General features: G+C 39.8%; 1 long non-coding RNA gene across 1 annotated transcript; it reads right to left on the reverse strand.

Annotated features, from left to right (window-relative positions):
* Window positions 1–14,318: 14,318 nt before the first annotated feature.
* Window positions 14,319–16,380, reverse strand: LOC113910272. Its single transcript, XR_003515991.1, has 3 exons — window positions 16,160–16,380; window positions 15,324–15,424; window positions 14,319–14,917 (listed from the first exon to the last, which is right to left on the reverse strand). It is a non-coding gene; the product is annotated as an uncharacterized LOC113910272 (long non-coding RNA).
* Between the last annotated feature and the right edge of the window lie 3,898 nt (window positions 16,381–20,278).

A 20,278-nucleotide genomic window follows, 5' to 3' on the forward strand; every position in this document is an offset into this window, starting at 1 on the left:
GGAAGAAATTTTTATAAATACCTATGCTGCAAGCATGCATAGGTATAATGTTTTATTGACTTAATTATGTGACATGGTCAGAGTGTCTGTTACAATATGTGGAAGGCCTAGATTTTCCTACCGTAAGATGAAGTCCATATGTAAATAATTATCCTGCTAATGTGGCATGTATTTGAAAAACTGACTGCATATTGCGACATAAATTAAGCAAAATGAACAGTTATTTCAAGAGGGCTTTTCCAAGCATGAAATCCTTGCCATAAGATTTGTGCTGTAAATAACACATTTAAATGAAGTATTAAATCAAATGTCTTTTGCATACATCTTTGAAGAAAAGGGGCTTAGCAGATAACCTTACCAGATAATGATTTTAAGACAGAAGCAACTCTGGAAACAATAGTATTCTTCGGACAAACTTTTACTTTTTCACAGATTCAAATTAGCTGGAGACTGAACATATCCACTAAGGGGCTCTCTGAATGTCACCAACATTAAGATGATAGAGTTATCATAGATTTTAAAGCTGAATAATGGCTACTTAATGCTCTGTCCCCTCAAAATTCTCTACTGTGAAGTGATTAAGTGCTTCCTTTTATTTTTTCAACTTGTATATGTGTAGATAAAACCGTAATGAGAAAGTGTTAAGCCTAATAATATTTATTCCTTGATACAAACAGTGTTTTAATACATAATTAAAACTTCCCATTTGAAGAAGATAAGTGACATGGTGGAATTGGTTGACTAGAGGAGGTTAATTTTTTCCTAATTATTTATTAAACAACCTCACTAATCACTGTTTTCCTATTTTCCAGTTTTTTGCTTGACTGAAATTATAAGCACATTCTAACTTTCCCTAATACTTTTGATTAATCCCAAAAGATGTCTTATTTCGAACATGGTTGTAATATTTTGTCCTTTTACAAAACTATCTGTCAATTAAAATAAAGCAATATCATTATCTTATGTTATTATCCCTAGGCTCTAGTGAGTGTTTAGCCTGGGATTTGCTCAATAAAACAAATACATTGCCATACAAATAATGACTATATATTTCTTGGACTCACAAGAATATATGTTTGTGGTGAATATATAAACCTCTAAAAATGTAATAAAGCCTCTAAACATGCAACAAAATTCAAATATTTAAATATAAATTCAATTTTAAAAAGTTATTCTCCAACTTATTCATGCAAAATTAACAACCAAAGTTTTACTCCACTTTAGAATACACTTCAGCTGGCTGTAGAAAAGAACATGTTTTCTTAAATCAGTTTAACATAGACAAATAGCAGTAGTTAATTTACCAGATAGAAATTGGGGCCTATCTATCAGTTATCTGACAGCAGGATCATATCCAAGAAAAATTTGGTGCCAAGTAATTGAGAAACTGCTTGAATGCATTTCACGCTTTGGTTTCTGAACAACTATCAAGAAGTTCAGTCCAGGGCCTCTTATGCAGTATCATGCTTGGAAAACAGGAAACTGCTTTGGGAGGGAGTTTGTTACTGTCATTTGTAAGATATCTCAGACAGCTCATTCAAGGACAGATAAGGTATTTTGCTGTGAAGAAGCTGTATTGTACTGGAAAGCAAAACAGTTATAAGAAATGGATACTACTCTCATGTATAATCTTGGACAAGCCATTTAATGTTCCAGTCTCACTTTTATCATCCTTAAAAAGGCTATAATGCCTGCTTCAAAGGACTACAATAAGGGTCATGTAAGATCATAAATGGGAAAGCGCTTTCTGTTCTAAAAGACTGCTCATCTAAGAGATGATGGTTATTATTCTCCATTCAATTGTCCTTGCCACAGTATTAGTGAATTTATGACCTTGGATGTTGAGTTCTAAAGACCCTACAACTTCTTCCTCTTGATTGTAGCCTGAATGAATCAACATAGAGAGAACATCTGAGAACTGTGAAAAGAGTAAAAGAAATATGACTTATCTGGAATGAGATGCATTTATGTCCAACCTCTGAACTGATACATATCATCAATAGCAGGCTAAAACCTTGCAAATTTAAATACATTGGACAATTTATTTGTGCTTAGAGGTTTATTTTTCTTCATGTAAGAGATGCATCTTAATATGTTACATACAAAGTGACTCGTATTGGAAACAGGTTTTATTTAGTTTAAAGAAATGTTATGATAAATTTTTTGTGGAATAAAGAAGCTGTCAGTGTAGAAAAATAATGGTCTTGTAAATGTGAATTTTTATAAGCCTAGTATTGTAAAAGTGAGGATATACTACACTAGGATTTTTTTTTTAAGTTGGGTGCTCACTCAAGAACTGGGAAAAAGTGTCTACATGGGACCAAGAGACAATACAAATGAAGAATTAAAACACTGTCGCTTGAATGGTCTCCTATTAAAATCATTGTGTTGGTGTCGGAACCAGAGTTCAGAATAACATCACTGTCTTGGATGGGATATCCATGTCCACAACATCCATTTAACAATGGGTTTCCTGGGGCATCTGGGTGGCTCAGTTAGTTGGACATCTGCCTTTGGCTCAGGTCATGATCCCAACGTCCTGGGATTGAGCCCCACAGCAGGTTCCCTGCTTGGTGGGGAGCCTGCTTCTCCCTCTCCCTCTGTCTGCTGCTCTGCCTGTTTATGTCTCTCTCTATCTCTCTGTCAAGTAAGTAAATAAAATCTTAAAAAAACAAACAAACAATGTGTTTCCTTCTACAAGTGGAGTCACAGTCACCCTTTAACTGAAGTACTGACCTCTTTGTATCAGTACCTGAATATTAGCATCTGTATGGTAGACTGACTCTTACTTACCCATTCTAGCCTGTTTGCTCCATTTGATTATGACCAGTCACAGACTCTGGCTTCTGACCCCCTTTGATTGTATGTTTGTTATTTTTGTTGTTTACTCTGTGACAGAGCTCGTAAGGGTTAGAAGATTAATAGGGTTGGACTCTTAGTACCCAGCTTCTCCTTTGCCCTTATCTTGAATCCCTTACAGCTTAGTTCTGCTTAGAGCCAGGCAAGGGCCACATCTGCTCCTCAGTCAGCTCCAGCTTCAAGTTCTCCTATCTGGGCAGATCCTAGAACCTCTTGTTGGCCCTGGAGTGAGAGTTTAAGGAGTCTCAATATTTTTAAAAGAACTTTCTAAGTCAGGTTTATTTCCAGTTGAAAGTGACAGCAAGCCAACAAAAAACTAGTTGAGCCAAAAAATGGGAATTTATTGGAAGACTTATAACCACAAAAAGTGCAAATATGGCCCAGAGACCAGCTGGGAATAGAAACTCCAATGTCTCCAGAATGTGCTACATGTCTTGTATCCACATGTTGGCTTCATTTTCTTAGGAAAGGTTTTCCCACCAGCAGGAAACACAGAATCTGGCAGCAGCTCCATCTTCAATCTTCCAGAGTCATCACCAGAAAATGACTGGCTTCGGCTGCCTCTCTCTCTCTCTTTCAAATTAAAAAACCAGGGAGAAGGTGTGTACTTTGTCCAGTGTGGGTGAAGGGTTCATTCTCAGACCCATCAGCTAAGGTCCGGCAGTGAGTGGTGTTACTCTGGATTTATTTTCTCACCTCAGATCATTAAGTGTTGCTGGGACTTAACAACAAGTGATAGCTCCCATTCAAAGTTGATGCCTTCGATGGGAGAAGCACCATTTCCCAGAAGGAGGGAGTGAATGCAGGGAAACAATGTCCAGAAGGAGGAGGGGTGAATGACTGGACAGATGTGGCAATTACTGTTTACTGGGATGGATAAACAGTTGGCATATTATCTATTGAACTTGTGGTTTTCTTATTTTCCCTATTAATCTCTGCCTTTTGTTTATATCAAAATTTTCTTAAAGTCAAAGTTACTAGTGAATAGGAAAAGCAAATGAATCTGAATAAAGCTTTATTGGAGAATTAATACTTCTTGAGAACCAGCCAATTTCCAGAAATTTCTTCTATAATCTTTCATTTTCTCCCTCAAACAACCCTGAAGTGAGATAACTCCATTCCCATGTAAACAAATTAATACTCAGGGATAATAAATAGCTGCTTCAAGATGATGAAATTAGCAAGGGCTAAGCTGCAACTAAAGACCTGTGCATGTTCAATTGGAAAAGGAAAAGGCAGTGGGGCTGGTGCAGATTCAATTCATGACTGAAATTGTGAGAAAGTAGTGATTGGTGTTCAGGGCTCATCTTTACATGTCAACCCCACAAGAGATTTGTTGCTTTGCAGGGATGAAATCCAAGGACAACTCAGGACATATTACCAGATTATTAGTACAAGAAGTATAAATAAATAATTGCTCTACTTTCTTTTCTTTGGGATCTATTTTATTCACCATAACAGTATTAAGATGGAAAGTTGAGATTAGGGTGTAGACCTAGAGAAATAAGGCCAAAGAGACCAGCTGTCCTGCTGACTATAGCCCATGTTAAAGGTTTTCTCACGGCATCATACGATAAGAAGACACTATTGGGATTTGGTGGAAGGTCTTTAAAAAATAAACAATGATCTTTTTCCTAGAATATCCCTTTGGTAGAATGCATTCTTGAATCAATCGTGGTGTTAGCCAGCTATTGGAGGACTCCTGGATCTTGAGTTCCTGCCAAATGCCATTGCATCCAAATAAGAAGTAACAAGAGATGTCTATACATACAGGGCATGAAAGATGATAGGATATTTACTTTGTATCCACAGAATGAAGTTGAAGTCCTTCTTTTCATCTGATTACATTTAACACTCACACTAGGTACAGGCCTTGTCCTTGGCACCAGGCATGCAAAGATGCGTCCCTCCTCTCAAACTCACAGTATCATGGATGTACTTTGGTGAATTTCTGACCCCAAAACTTTAATTATTAAGATAACTTTGTGATGTGAGTACTTGGTGAGTACTTGGCATAAATCCCAGGCTACTCAGATGACAGATTCATAATGTAGCTAACATCTCTCCTATGTTGTAAATGAAGAAACCATCTGAAAGCCTGAAAGATGCATGCAGTGAATGACTGAGCAAGGCAGGATTTGAGTCCATCTGTCTGGTTCTGGAGCTCAAACACATATCCCACTTCTCCATGCTCCTATGTTAAAAAACTGCAATTTGGGGGTGAAGTCTTGTCTTCCTCTTTCCTCTCTTCTTCCCTTACACATTTAGCAGACAACTGGGAAATGAATCTGGGAATGTGCTCACTGATCTGAGCACTGACACCCAATAAAATTAATTTGCTTTTGACACTACACTTCATGTTTGTTCAAGCTTATATTTAATTCATGATACAATTGTGAAAGAGCATGGCCTGGAAAACTGAGATGAAATTAGAGTTTTTTCTACCTAATTTCAAAACCTAGAATTCTAACCAAATCTAAAAAGTCAATTTGGTTATTAATTTCATACAAGGAGCTCTTGGATGAAAAAATATTGCTCAATTGAATAGTAATATGCAAAGAAATGGCTCTGATATAAGAAGAATTTCATAATTTTAGTCTTGACCTTGGGTACATTCTGTTTTAACAAAAAGCTGCTCCAATTACATTGGCCAAGTTTTCATTTTACCTTCTAATATTTTTGTTACGTATTTCTCATCACTGACTATCATTTAGGCAGATAAAATGCCACCTACCACCAATATCATTTTAAATAAAGTCTATACCCACATGAACATCCTAAAGAAAATAATACTTACCTTAACCAACAGATAATGAGTATATGGACATTCAGCAAAGCTCTTTCATATAAATTATCTTATTTAATCCTAAATTAAACTATTTCGGGTGGGTGATATTATTATCACCATTACACAAATGAGGAATTGAGGATTAAAGTGGTTGAGCCAATGGTCAAGAGCAGCAGCCTTCCAAATGGTGGAGCAGGGCTGTGAATTAAGAAAGCCTGTCTTGACTTTTCCAAGACATATTTGTCTTGGCTTACAAATATGAGACAATTTCGTCCTCATCCTCTGTGCAATATTTTTAAAAGTTCATTGATCTCCTGGACATTCATTTAATATTCAGTAATTATTACTCGAACACCTGTTTCATGAAAGGCACCATGCCAAGCACTGTTGGGGTAGACACCAACAAGACCCAAGCTATGCCCTGCGGAGTTTACACTCTAGTCTGCAAACAAATGCAAATATCCCAGTATGCAGAATTCCAGGAAATAGATCATTTTAAAAGTGCCATATGAGAGGTATCATTTTTTAATTAATTAATTAATTAATTAATTTTGAAGGGGGAGAGAGCGTGCGCACATGATTTGGGGTGGGGGAGATTGTGGATAGGGGTAGAGGGGGGAGGAGAGAGAGAATCTTGAGCAGACTCCATGCCCAGCATGGAGCCCTACCCATGCGGGGCTCCATCTCACCACCCTGAGATCATGACCTGAGCCAAAATTAAGAGCTGGACGCTTAACTGACAGAGCCACCCAGGCACCTGGAGAGAAATATTTTAAATGCCATGGGGTTTAACAGAAAAGGAAGGTCATATCTAGTGATAGATGTGTGATGACATCGTGGAGGTGTGGCCTCTCTTTGAGCCCTCAAGAATGGGGAGGATTTCAACAGGAGGGAGTAGGAATTCCAGAAGAGGAACAAGAGCGTAAGAGTGAGAATGTGCTGGAGAGTTCAGGGAATTGTGAGGTGTCCAGTTCAACCTGGAATGTGTAAGAAGTTTGTGAAAGATAAATCCCAAAGGCTGAATTAGAAGCCAGATGATAAGGGACTAGAATTTTAGTCTAAAAAACTCACTGTTGGGTCCACATATGTTCTATGTTAACTAAATTGGTAAGTCAGTTCTTCACAAGCATTGTTATAACGCAGACAAAGGGTACTGAATTTAGAACAATCTGTTGGTTGTTTAAAAAACACAAAAAAGCAAGTGTAAGGAATTACTGCTATACTGGTGCTTACTTCTTGAAGTATTCTCATAATTACTTGTCTAAAGATGACCTAAGTGATTGCTACAAATCAGGTTAATCTTTAATTCTCAGTCTACTCAGTAGATAAGGACAAAGTATTTTGGGAGAAATTTCTTTTTGTATTACCAGTCTCCTCAGATGTAATCTTATTTTGAAAAAAAAAAAATGCAGTTCTTAATATACAGTCCTAAGAAAAAAAATCCATGTCAACAAACAGAATAATCTAACCTAAAAGATCGTTGTGATCTTTTGTTTTAGATATATGGTTTATTTATGTTTTAACCCTCAGTCTTTATGACTGAGGGATTCACCTCCTAGCCAGTCCCCAGTGTGTTAGCTTCGATGAGATCTTTAACCAGGTAACAGAAGTCACTGAGAGCTGGATCAGACAGACATCTTTGTCAGTGGCGGAAGCTCCTGACAGAAGAGACTTATTGGGAACAATATGAAGAAGGATGAGTATTTGGCCTTGATTCATTAAAATTCTTCTAATGTATTGTTAATCAGCCCCATTTATCTCAAATAAGCTAAATAGTCTAGAAAATGACAAGAGGTCACAGGATATGACTCAGAAAAGAAAAAATATAAATTCGGATTATTAGGAACAAAAATTAGAATGTGTAAGGAACCCAGCAAATCAACAAGGCATGGAACCAAGTAGGATCAAAAGAGGCAAAAATAGGATTAGGCAGTATTCAGAGGGAGATTTCTAAATGGACCACAAGTATATGAAGAGCTGCTCTGGACCACAAGTATATGAAGAGCTGCTCTAGCCCACTGGTAGTATGAGTAATATAACTTAAAACAATAAGGTGAAACTCTTTGTATCCACCAGGTTGGTAAAAAATGAGAAAGTTGGAAAATACTCAATGACGCTATGGGGCCTGGGGAAAAGAAACACTGACTCTTACATACTATTTGATGGGTACCTTCTAATGTAGCTTTTTTGAGGAGAAATCTGACACCATAGTGGAATTCAATTTGCAATTTCATTTGCCAGTACACTTCCCAGAGACAAAAATCCACCCACAGTTCCGTAAGGGAACATGCCAAGGATATCAGCTGTAACAGGGAGGTGAATGCAATTTGGGTCTCCATCACTGGACGCAAGGGTATGCCATGCAAGCCAAAAGCAGTGTGCTGGAGGCAGATCCAGCAATGTAAAAATATGTTGAAAAGATAATACTGAGGGAAAAAATAGGAAAAAAATCTGTCTCACCAAATAACACATTATTACAGACACATGTATATCCAAAACATAATACTGAGTGAAAAATAGGAAAAAAAAATCACACCAAGCGCACTACACATGATTATAGACACATGTATATCCAAAAACATATGAATACAGGTTAAGGGTGGGGACAGTACTGAGGATCAGAAATAATGGGAAAATGTTAAAAAGTAGGATCTTTCATAGGCCAATAGTGAGATTGTGCCATGAATTGTGGAAGAGACCCAGAGTGAGGGAAGGAAGGAAGGAAGGAAGGAAGGAAGGAAGGAAGGAAGGAAGGAAGGAAGGAAGGAAGGAAGGAAAGAAGGAAGGAAGGGCTGAGTACCAGGCACGGTAAGGTACCATTTATTCAAGAAACAGTAACTAAACATTCAAAAGTTTGTTACCCTTCGAACTAATCACCTTGGTAAACTATATGCTCACTTTTCCAGCCTGGCATTGCTCAGAATATTTGTGGAATTGCTATATATTAAAATTCAATTATGTCTAAGCACATTTGAGTGTCATTAGGAAAAAGAAAAAGAAAGCTATCTCATCACTTTGCAATCATGCCTTTTTAAAACTATATGTGAGTGTATGTATATATTTATGTGTACATATAATATGTAATATATATATATACACACACATGCAAAAGGTGCGTCTGTATAACTTTTAGCAGTTTCAAAAAATTAAACTCTTTCCCAAAGGATTGAGATTTGCTACTGTCTGAAAGAATGTATGGCTGACTCTGGAAGAGTATATGAAGGATGGCGCATTGTCAAAATGTCTTTACCTACTGCCCACCCTAAGGTGATTATGTTAAGGGACAACACTCATTTACCTGGATTAAATCTTGTACATTTACTTAAAAATAAAAGTGTGGGGGCACCTTGGTGGCTTAGGCCGTTAAGCCTCTGCCTTCAGCTCAGGTTGTGATCCTGGGGTCCTGGGATGGAGTCCATCTTCTGGTTCCCTGTTAAGCGAGGAATCAGCTTCTCTTTCTCCCTCTCCCTTTGCTCTTCTCCCTTCTCATGCTCTCTCTCTCTCTCTCTCAAATGAATTTAAAAAATCTTTACAAAAATAAAGAAAGAAAGAAAAGAAAAGTGTGCAGTGATATGAAGAAAAGCTACTATCATTTACTTTTGTACTCTTCTTCTTTTGGTCATTAATTTCTCCTTTATTAAATAAATGTCTTTAAATCTTTTGTTTATGTTAGGGTCTGAGCTATGTGCTGAGGATGAAACAAAAAATAAATAATTACTCATGCCTAAGGTAATTCAAAGCCTGATGATTTTACTTTAAGAGGTAGTGGATTTATGTAAATATCTGTGTGGACCAAAGTAACTAGAGCCAAATTTCTGGTGAAAATGTAACTTCTCTGTTTGACTCTGCTTTATATTCTAATAAGCTTCAATTCTCCACTGGAGGAAAGCGATAGAAAGGGAAGATGAAAATGTTTCCCAGATATTTATCTATTTATACTAGGAAAAAGGTCAGGCCAGAGCGCCTCAGCATATCCAGCAGAACCCTGCCCCCAGACGGGATCAGGAAAAGGAACATCTCCCAAATGTCTAGTGCCCAATTGTGCCCAACTGCTTAACTCTTCAAAGGCTATTGGTGATGGGCATCTTGGGTGCAGATTCTTTGTTCAGCAACCAATTGTCCAATTGTTCTTCAAGCCTGAGGCCTATTTACACATTTCATTCCCTTCCCAAACTGATTCTTTTATTTTAGAGAAAGCCGTACCACTTGGGATGTTTTCCACCAACCCTGTAGATTTGAATCCTGCTTCAGCTGTGTTCGTGGCTGTATTAAGCATAGCTATGCTGCAAACTAACCTCCACACTCCAGAGACTTCGTCCCACAAAGGTTTATTGTACGTCAGCAGAAGGCTCGACTTCACGTGGTAATCTAGGGACTGTAGAGTTGGGTGTCTGCACCATACAGATGTCATACATCACATACAGGGAGAAATTTAAGGACCAATGACTAAAGGGACCACTTACAAGATGTGGGTAGGGTGAAGGAATTGACAAAGATACTGCAGGATCAGGTCTAGTAGCTGTAGGCCAAACGCTAAGGCCTAAAGGGGCAAAGGAGAGATCAGGGAAGCTGCTGGGGATAAATAGCCAGACCTCACTGTGTTCACTTCTTCAGTCTCCTACGGGTGCTCCCCAGGCACAACATGGAGCCAGAGGGAAAGGGCGTTCCCTGAGCGGGTACTTACAGACCAGCCTCCTTGGCGAAGAGTGGGGTGGAGAAAAGGGGAAACAGAGTCAGGAGGAGTGAATAAAAATTACCAGGACTGGAAACTGAGTTGCCTGGGGCTCTGCTGTATTGTTGCTGCCCCTCTGCCAACTTCATTTTGTTGTCATCCCTCTAGAATGGACATTCTTTGAAGCAGGGACAAAGACCCTACTGTTCTATAGTGAATCTCCTATACTCTGTGCCTAGTTCATGACAGGAGCTCTATAAATACCTATTAAATGTCCACTAATTTAATTATTTGGGGCTCGTGTTGAGAGAAAGGCACCGAATAGCACCAAATTCACTCATTCATTCACCAAATTCACTCATTTTGAAGCACATTTCTGACTAAACTCCACTCACCATCCCAGCCGCCAGGTATAAATGTTCTCAGGTGGTCCTTTCTGTTGTTGATGCACTCCAGAGAAAGGGGATGAATGACAGGCATCAATCAATAGCTGCAGTTATTTGCAGTGACTATCAAGGCCTCTTGAAAATAGCTGGCTTTCAACAAATACTGCGTAATTGAATCAAATGTTCCATTTAACATGTACAGTGTTATGCATAGAGTAAATGTGGGTCCCGAGGGGCCCTCACCATCTGTCTCATTTCTGAAGTGATAAGGAAGGAAATTGCAAGTGGACATTGCAGTGTGAGTCTCAGCACCAGTGCTTCCCTCAATAATAAAAAGGACATCACTCTGTGGTAAAGCACACTGTGTGAGAGGAGATACAAAAGATTTCCCTTACTTTTGACACCTTTCATTGCCATGTCAGTGTGGTCTCTTGATGTTCAGAAGTTCAACTAAATTCACAGAATAAAACAACCTGGACATTTATATCTTTATATGTTTACAATGAGAGATGTACCAGCATCAGGCCCTTAGTCTCAGAAGACTACGCCAACAGCTTCTATCATAACAAAAACCTTAAGTTCTCAATTAATGCATTCAAGCTGCAATTAAGGCAGTGATGAATCTACCATCACTATTTTTCAAAACCCACTTTTGGTTATTTTCGCTAAGCCTGGTTTGAGTTTGCAAAATGATAGATCTCAGGAAATTGTCTGCAATACAGAAAATATAAAAACTTATCTATGGTTAAGTCAGGCAGTCAGAGAGAGACAAATTCTGTATGGAATCACTCACTTGCACAATCTAAAATCAAAAACATAGGAACAGGGTAGAATGGTGGTTGCCAGGCACTGAGAGGGTGGAGGAAATGGAGGGAGGTCAGTCAAAGGGTCCAAACTTCCAGTTATAAGATGAATCAGTTCTGGGGATTTAATGCAGAGCGTGATAGCTATAGTTAATAATTCTGCATTGTATAGTTGACATTTGCTAAGGGAGTAGATCTTAAGTGTTCTCACCACACACATACACACACACACACACACACACAAAGGTAATGATGTGAGGTGATGGATGTGTTAATTAACTGGGTTGTGGTCATTTTAATATATATCTCAAATCATCACGTTGTGCACTTTAAATATATATGATTTTATTTGTCAATTATACCTTAATAAACCTGGGGGAAAATAAGCCTATCAAGGAAAAGTAACCTCAAAAAAAAAAAAAGCACACCTTTATGATAATACAATAATAGCATGCATTTGTTAGTTTTATCTTAATAATATAGTAGTACTCTAAAGAAGCTTTGGATACAATTATTTTATTTAATTCAAATGGATTTTCAGATCCATTCTCTTTGTCTCTTGTTTCCTGTGGCCTTTCTGAACTGTTTAAACTTACAGGTCTTGTCAAATGTCAGTTTTCTGGCAAAAATATTAGCTCCCATGCTGCAGAAAACACGACTTACTTTGCAGGAGGAAGAGTTATCAGCAGAACTGTTTCCTTTTCTCAAATAGTGGGGCTCACGGTGCTCAGGTACACTTTCATGAATCCCTCCCTAGCATGCCATGTCCCAGGGACACCAGCCCACCACGACAGGAAGACAGACACAGACGAATTTCTCATATGCTATTTGAGGCGTTAATGCTCTACCGGCAGTGGTGCTTCTCAAAGGAAATGGAGGATGGTGGGGTTTGGAGTCACTCTGAATTTGAATCTCAGCACCGCCACTAACAAGAAACATGACCCTGGGCAGGCTACTTAAATGGTCTGTGTCTCAATTTCCTAGTCTGTAAACTGAGAATAAAATAGCATCTACTTTAGGGCTGTTGCCAGGATCAATGAACTAATTCCTGCAAAACACTTTATATGATGAGATCCAGACTCCTATTCTTTGTCTCATGACTCTGAATTTGCTAACATTCAGTAATTGGGTGCAGCTATTGTATTTTGGGGCAGGATTTACAGGAAAAGAGGCTTCCAGCAGTGGGACTCCCTCACTCATGTGATCTTCCCAACTTCTCTGACTAGGAAACTGCCAAGAGGTGGGGATGGTGTTCAGGACCAGACCCTGACACTTAAAATGCCCTTCTCCTTAGATGTGTGTATTCCACACACCTTTATCGAAAATGTGTTGGGTTGAATCATATGAAATTGCAAATGGCCTAACCTGGGTAATGTGAAAATTAATAAAAGGAAATCTTGTTTAGAATGAAGTCAGGAGGCTGGCAGGGGAGCTCTCTCATACCCTATCACTCCTTGTCAACACCACACCCCAAGGGAAAAGAGGGACCTAGCACATGGATACTATTTTACTACCCCCGCAGGAGGAAGAAAGGCTTTTCTTCTCCCCTGGCAACAGCCCAGCCAATGAGAGACAGTCACAACTCAGCCAATGAAAAACCACTATATTTCAAACTCCCAGTTTACTCCAACAAGACTTTTTGTTTATAAGAGTCTTCCCACGGTGCCTGGGTGATTCAGTTGGTTGAGTGTCTGCCTTCAGCTCAGGCCATGATGCCGGGGTCCTGAGATCCAGCCCAGCATTGCGGGGGGGGGGGGGGGTCCCTGCTCAGCGGGGAGTCTGCTTCTCTCTCTCTCCATCTCCCTCTGTGTGTGCTCTCTCTCTAGTTCTCACTCTCTCTCAAATAAATAAATAAAATCTTAAAAAAAAAAAACAGTCCTCCCAACTCCCCTTTCCTCTATAAAAGAGCATTCTGCATTCCTCTCCTTTGTTCTATGGGCTTACCTATGGTTTTTTCTGTAACTTGCTTGTCCTAGACTGCAATTCTCTGCTATTCCTGAATAAACCCCTTTTTGCTGGTAAAATAACTGGCAGTTTTATTTTTTAAGGTTAACAGCAATTTCATACAATCAGATGCAAAACACCCAAGACAAAGGATTAAGAATGCCAAGATTAACAAGACAAATGTGGGCCCTGTCCTCACAAAACCTATGATTCAGGTAGTGAGGCATACAACCAATGTGCTAAGGGGAAAGAAACAAAGAATGTTATGGCAAAAAATAGCATCCAACCATGAACCAAACTCAAAGGAGTAAAAGTAGGGCAAGAAAAATGTCTCCTCAGAGAAACCAAATGAGTGAGTCATAAGCAGTTTGGAGGGATATTAGCTTCCCTAAGGCTATTGTAACAAATTACCACAAATTTGGTGGATTAGAACAACACATCTCTTTATTCTCTTATTGTTCTGGAAATCAGAAGCCCAAAAATCAGTTTCATAGGTAAAATCAAGGTATAGGCAGGATTAAACTCCCTCTGGAGACTCTGGGAGGAATCTGTTTCCTTGACTTTCTTCAACAGATACAGTCCTTAGATTCCTTGGCTCATGGAACTCTTCTTCCATCTTCAAAGCCCATGACACGTGGCTTCCTCTGTTTGTCAAACCTTCTGCTTCTCTCTTATAAAGGTGCTTGGGATAACACCCACCTGGATAACTCACCTCAAGATTCTTAATAACATCTGCAAAATCTCTTTTGCTATATAAGGTATTGTTCACAGGTTCTAGGCCTTAGGACCATGCCATTGGGGGCCATTATTCAGTCCATTATCCAGGGGTTGAAAGCTAATTAATTGCAGAAAAAGCAGTTAATAGGTTGTTACTATAGGACAAATGAAGATTCAGTCTTGGGTGTTCAGCAAGGAGATTTGGCAAAATATAACACCCTAAACCAAATCAGTCAAATGAAGAACAGGGAAGGTGGTGCTAAGGCAGATAGTAAAGCTAGCATGAAGGCCCAGGGGTAGGAGAATATGGCATATGGAAAGACCTTAAAGACTGTCTTACTGGATACTTTTTACACATGGAGTGAAAGTAATGTGTGGTAGTGGTAACAGATAAGCCTGTGAGGGTGAGCAATCATTTTATAACAAGGTGTTTCAAGATTCAACTCTCATAGGATTATTTTCCCCTCAAAACTCAATGCTGAAATTTTAATATGATGTCAACAAATGATAATATGGGTTTTTGGGGGAAATAGAGTCAACAGCAATAAATGCTATAGTCCAAATCATGAGATATAACATACATAAAGGAATAAAATTAAGAGATAACTTGAAACTGGGCCAATACATAATAGAGTCTAGGGGAAAACAATGACCATGAAGGGTGTCAGCAGTTCAAAACAAAGCCCAAGGGATTATGGCAAACTCAGATCCATTATGGGTGAAGTTCAGTGGCCAAGGATTGAGGTTCCTATAACAGAAAACCAAGATTTCAGAGTACTGGTGATTCTCAGTCTCAATCCATTCTTCTATTCCAAATTTAGTGAGGTTTTACTTTCACATACTATATCGTTCCGTGGGATCACTCAGCATTTAAGAAGTCCTTGCAAAAACAGCCTAAAAAAGTAGAAGCAATTATCTAATTTCAGGACCTCTGGTGTGTCCATTGGTTTTCGATGCTGAACTCCAGCCATTCGATGGCTGGTTTCGATGCTGAACTCCAACACATGACATACACCATAACTCTGCTTGGGTATAAGCTCAGAAGCTGAGCGGGAGGTGACAGAGCTCATTTGAGAGCTAGGGCAAAGCTTGTACAGGCAGAGACCGATATAAAGACTTATCCCATGATCCAAATAACTGCATGGTTTACTCACATTTCTTTCACAATGATGGCAATTCATTGATTCATTCCTTCATCTTTTCATCCCTCATAACTTCATTGCACCCTACTATGCACCAGGTACTCATTTCAGTTCTGGAAATATGGACGTAAGACATAGTTAATTCATACTTTCATTTATTTAGCAAATATTTATTGAATATTTACTATCTTTCAGGTGTTCCGTATACAGGATTAGACTGGATAGGTCTTGTCCCTTAAACATTCAGTTTTGGGGGGGGGAGATGAGTATGTAGATACTACACAGAGTGATTTTTGCTGCAGTAGAAAGAGACACTAGGTACTAGAGGAGCACGGGGTGAGAAGGACATTGGCCTAGTCTTAGGAGATTCAGGGAGACTTCCTGGAAGAAGCGACTTCTAAACGAAGTTGTAAAGCAGAAGTAGGAGTTTGAAAATAACCAGGGTTGAAGGAGAAAAAGATTGTAGAGTGGATATCACTTACAAAGATTCAGAGAGAACAAACGACACTATTAGAACCTTAAATAGTTTGGTTTGGCTTCAGGCTGTTGTGGAAAGGTGGAGCAGTGACAGTGAAGCCACACAGAATGCTAAGGATATACCAAGGAGGTTTGTCTGTCAGACTGAGGAGCTGGGATTTTCTCCTTGGGGCACCGGTGTGTGTTGGGGCAGGAAGGCCGCGGGATCGCTGAGGGTTATAGCAAAGGGAATGATATCATCAGAATTTAGTTTTAGATCATCTTTTTGTGGTGGAAAAGTTATCTTCGTCAAACCTCCCCCCCCCAACCGACACACACACCTAACAACCTACTTCAAATCACACAACATGAAGGAGAAACATTACACTCACTTTTCAAACACAGCTTCATGATGATCCTTCTCTCTCTTCTAACCTGTCACTGAATGTGGATCCATATTTCCCACCAGACTGCCATGTCCTCCTAAGAGAAACTTCATTGGTAATGGAAATAAGGCCAAGAGATCACACGCAGAAATTAACCAGGAAATTTTAAAGCATTAAGTCATTTTGCTTCAAAATAGAAAACATCCCACAATTCTGTCCCAACAGGAATTTGCAGCTGGAAGCTGCTTCTAAAAAGGCACCTACGATTTAAATACGCCACATCCCCCTGACAAGTTCCCAACCCTGTGTCAGTGGGAGTCTCTCTCTCCGGCTTCTGACTTCCCTCTCAAGCTACATGAACCACTGACCTCTACTTGTTATCATTCCTTATCCCCTGCCCCAGATGAAAGTAAATATGGAAGATCATAACTGAAAACAAGGAAAAGGAACTAGTGTTTCTGGAACACCTGTTTAAGGCATGTTAGGTATTTCCTGATACCTTTACTACATTCATTTTTTTTTTTCCCTGATAGCAACCCCGTGAAGCTGGTAAAATCCTTGTCCTATTCTGCACTGGAGAAATTGGGTTTCATGGTGATTCATTTCTCCTTTATCTGTGCCAGGCACTGGGGCACTGGGCTAGAAGTTCAGGGTCACAGGGCACGGTCCTTTTGGCTCATGTCTTTCCAACTACATCATAAACAGGGCTTGGTCCTTTTATTGAGGTCTTCTTTTACCGCCACCAGTGCTCACACAGCTCCCTGAGTTTCTGGTTCCCCGTTTTTCCCTCCCTGTGGCATTCTCGGCTTGTGACTACCTGCCCATTCAGACTTTGGAGTCTTCATGTCGCTTCCCCTCTGGGTGTCTATAACCTCCTAATTCTTGATTGCTGACGTGAGGATGCCCATTTCCTCTTTGGTTTGTGTCCAACTCTGAGCCGCTCATGCCCTCGGGTCAGCTCCACTCTGTCCCCTAACACACTTATCTTCCAGCATCGCCCAGACAGGACCCAGTTGCTAAGCACCCACAGCACCTCCGATCTAGGGCCTGCCAGGCCTTTTTATCCCACCTTGCAGCCAGAGAGATCTTTAAAAACTGCTCTGTTTCCTTCACCTCCTACCACGGACCATTTAAAAAAATATTGCCTTATTTTTCCAAGTGAAGCTGTGGAGAGCTTCGTGATGAAATACTCATGCTTTCTATTTTGATTAAAAACTTAGGAGCCAAGAAGACCCAGCTATTTCTTACAAACCGAATATAGACAGTAAAGTCAGGCTTATGAAGGGCGCCTGGTTGGCTCAGTCGGCTGGGCATCTGACCCTTGATTTTGGCTCAGATCTTGATCTCAGGCTCATGGGATCGAACGCCTTGTGGGGCTCCACGCTCAGTGGGGAGTCTGCTTGAGACTCTCCCTCTCCCTCTGCCCATCCCCTACCCGCCCCAGCCCCGCTCATGCGCACTCTCTCTAAAATAAATAAATCCTTAAAAAATATCAGGCTTGGGGCGCCTGGGTGGCTCAGTCGTTAAGGGTCTGCCTTCGGCTCAGGTCATGGTCCCAGGTCCTGGGATCGAGCCCCGCATCGGGCTCCCTGCTTGGCAGGAAGCCTGCTTCTCCCTCTCCCACTCCCCCTGCTTGTGTTCCCTCTCTGGCTGTGTCTCTCTCTGTCAAATAAATAAATAAAATCTTTAAAAAAAAAAAAATCAGGCTTATGAGTAAATTTGGCCCAAGAATATAGTGAGAGAATCACAAGGCTATGAGATTTCTGAACAACCATTTAGCCTGCCTTTTAACCCTCAGATAGGAACATGACTGAAGTTTGTAGAGGGGACAGGGTGAGAATGCTATATTAAAAAAAACACCCAAAAACCTGAGGGGATGATCTATTTAGGCCATCCCTCACCTAGTACCATTCATACTAGAGATCACAAGATTTAAGAAAGAGACTTAGCTACATAGAAAACAAGGTTTGAATAATTTTTATAAAGGGAGAGAGTCTTTCTAGTGGCAGTTACCCAACTTGTAAAAATCAGTATGCAATAGCCAAAACTGTGGGGCATTGTGCTGGTTTGCTATTTCTTTTAAATATGAATAAATTTTTAACTAATAATAATGTCTTTCATGATCCAAGGTGGGGATATTAATGATCAAATCTCATGCTTCAGGCTATAAAGCAATTACTGCAGAGAACAGAGTTCTCTTGCCTGTGTTCCAAATGAGAGAGAGAGAGAGAGAGAGAGAGAGAAGGAGGGAGGGAGAACCACCACACACACTGGGCAAACCCATCTTCCCTCCCGGGAACCTGCACGGAGCCACTCCAATTTTCTAACCACGGTGCCCTGACTTTGAATCAGAGGTGATACAGCGTTAGGCACAGTATATAAAGCTCTGATTTTCGTCAGTTTTTTTTTCAAAGTTTTCTCTTTATTTGCCAAGATTAACGTCTTTTCTCTAAGTAAAATAAGAGTAATGTTTGGCTAGTTAATAAAAAGAAAATAACACAATGTTTGTGTTCGCACATGACTTCTTAAAGCAATGGAAGGCCGGTAGAGAGGCTCTTGTTTAAAAGTGATAATGAACCTACAGCAACACAGGCATTATGCAGGTGGCATTGGCTTGGAACTCATGTTTAACTTGTTATATTACTCATGGTAATCCAATACATAATAAGTTCATTTTTTTGCTGTTGTTGTTGTTCTTATGATTGTATTCAAGCTAAAATACTAAAGGAAAACAACAAGGGCAAACACTGTAGTATTGGGACTTGCATTGGACAGACCTGGATTTAAGTAAAGGTTTTGCCAACTGCTGGCTGGATGAATCAAACTAGTCATTTAATCTGAGTTTCAGTGGGAGAGATTAAAATAGGAAATATAAAAAAGTGAAAAGAATGGCAGTGACCTCCTAGGGTTATTGCAAGGACTTTAAAAATTAGGCAGTGTCCAAGATATGATGCAAATTTTCAACAAATGACAGTAATTCTTATCACTAAATATAATGGGCTTCTCATACTTGAACGCAGATTTAGAAATTAAGATTATTTTGGGGTGCCTGTGTGGCTCAGCCTTTAAGCATCCGCCTTTGGCTCAGGTCATGATCCCAGGGTCCTGGGATCGAGCCCCACATCGGGCTCCCTGCTCAGCGGGAAGCCTGCTTCTCCCTCTCCCACTCCCCCTGCTTGTGTTCCTGCTCTTGCTATCTCTCTCTCTCTGTCAGATAAATAAATAAAATCTTTTAAAAAATTAAGATAAATTCTTACGCTGTTTCTAACAAAAATGCGTATTTTTTTGAGTAGTATATCCAATAAAAATGAGCCTCAGTACAGAAATTCCCGAGTGGGGCTGCTAATTATTATGAAGTTACTTAAAAAATAATATGCCAGTGCAATTAGACTCTTCAGCTAAAAGTAAACTTTCTAGGTTCTTACTACTCAAAGTGAGGTCAGAGACTCAGCGGCAGTAGCAGCACCTGGGAGCTTCTCCAAATTTTAGAACCTCAAGCATTATCCAGACTACTGAATCTGAAAATGCATTTTAATAAAATCCTTGGGTGATTCATCTGCACATAAAAGTTTGAGAAGGATTGCTCTATAGGTCGCCTGGAAGTGTCTGCCTTCAGCTCAGGTCATGATCCCAGGGTCCTGGGATCGAGCCCCACGTTGGACTCCCTGCTCAGTGAGGAGTCTGCTTCTCCTTCTTCCTCTGCCCCTCCTCTCTTCTTGTGCTCTCTCCCTCTCTCAAATAAGTAAAATCTTAAAAAAAAAAAAAAAAAGGATTGCTTCCCTATAGAGTTCTCAGACTTCAGCATGTTTCATAAGTACCTGGGGAACTTGTTAAAGCACAGATAGCTGGACCCCAACTCCAGAGTTTCTGATTAAGTAGGTATAGAATGGCTTAAGAATTTGCAGTTCTAACAAGGTGATGCTGATGGTGCTAGTCCAGGGACCACACCTTCATAATGACTAGAACATTCAATAAAGACTCCAGAGGTCACACTTTAGTAGTAATACTACTAGTAAATGCTACTCTAGACCCACTCTAAGAAGACTTAAGGATAAGCCTTGAAAATATCAAATCTAACAAGTAACAAAATTACCTACCACAAAAAAGCCCAACACTACTTAAAGG

The sequence above is a fragment of the Zalophus californianus genome, chromosome 4 (genome assembly GCF_009762305.2).
Source record: "Zalophus californianus isolate mZalCal1 chromosome 4, mZalCal1.pri.v2, whole genome shotgun sequence".
Classification (NCBI taxonomy): Eukaryota; Metazoa; Chordata; class Mammalia; order Carnivora; family Otariidae; genus Zalophus; species Zalophus californianus.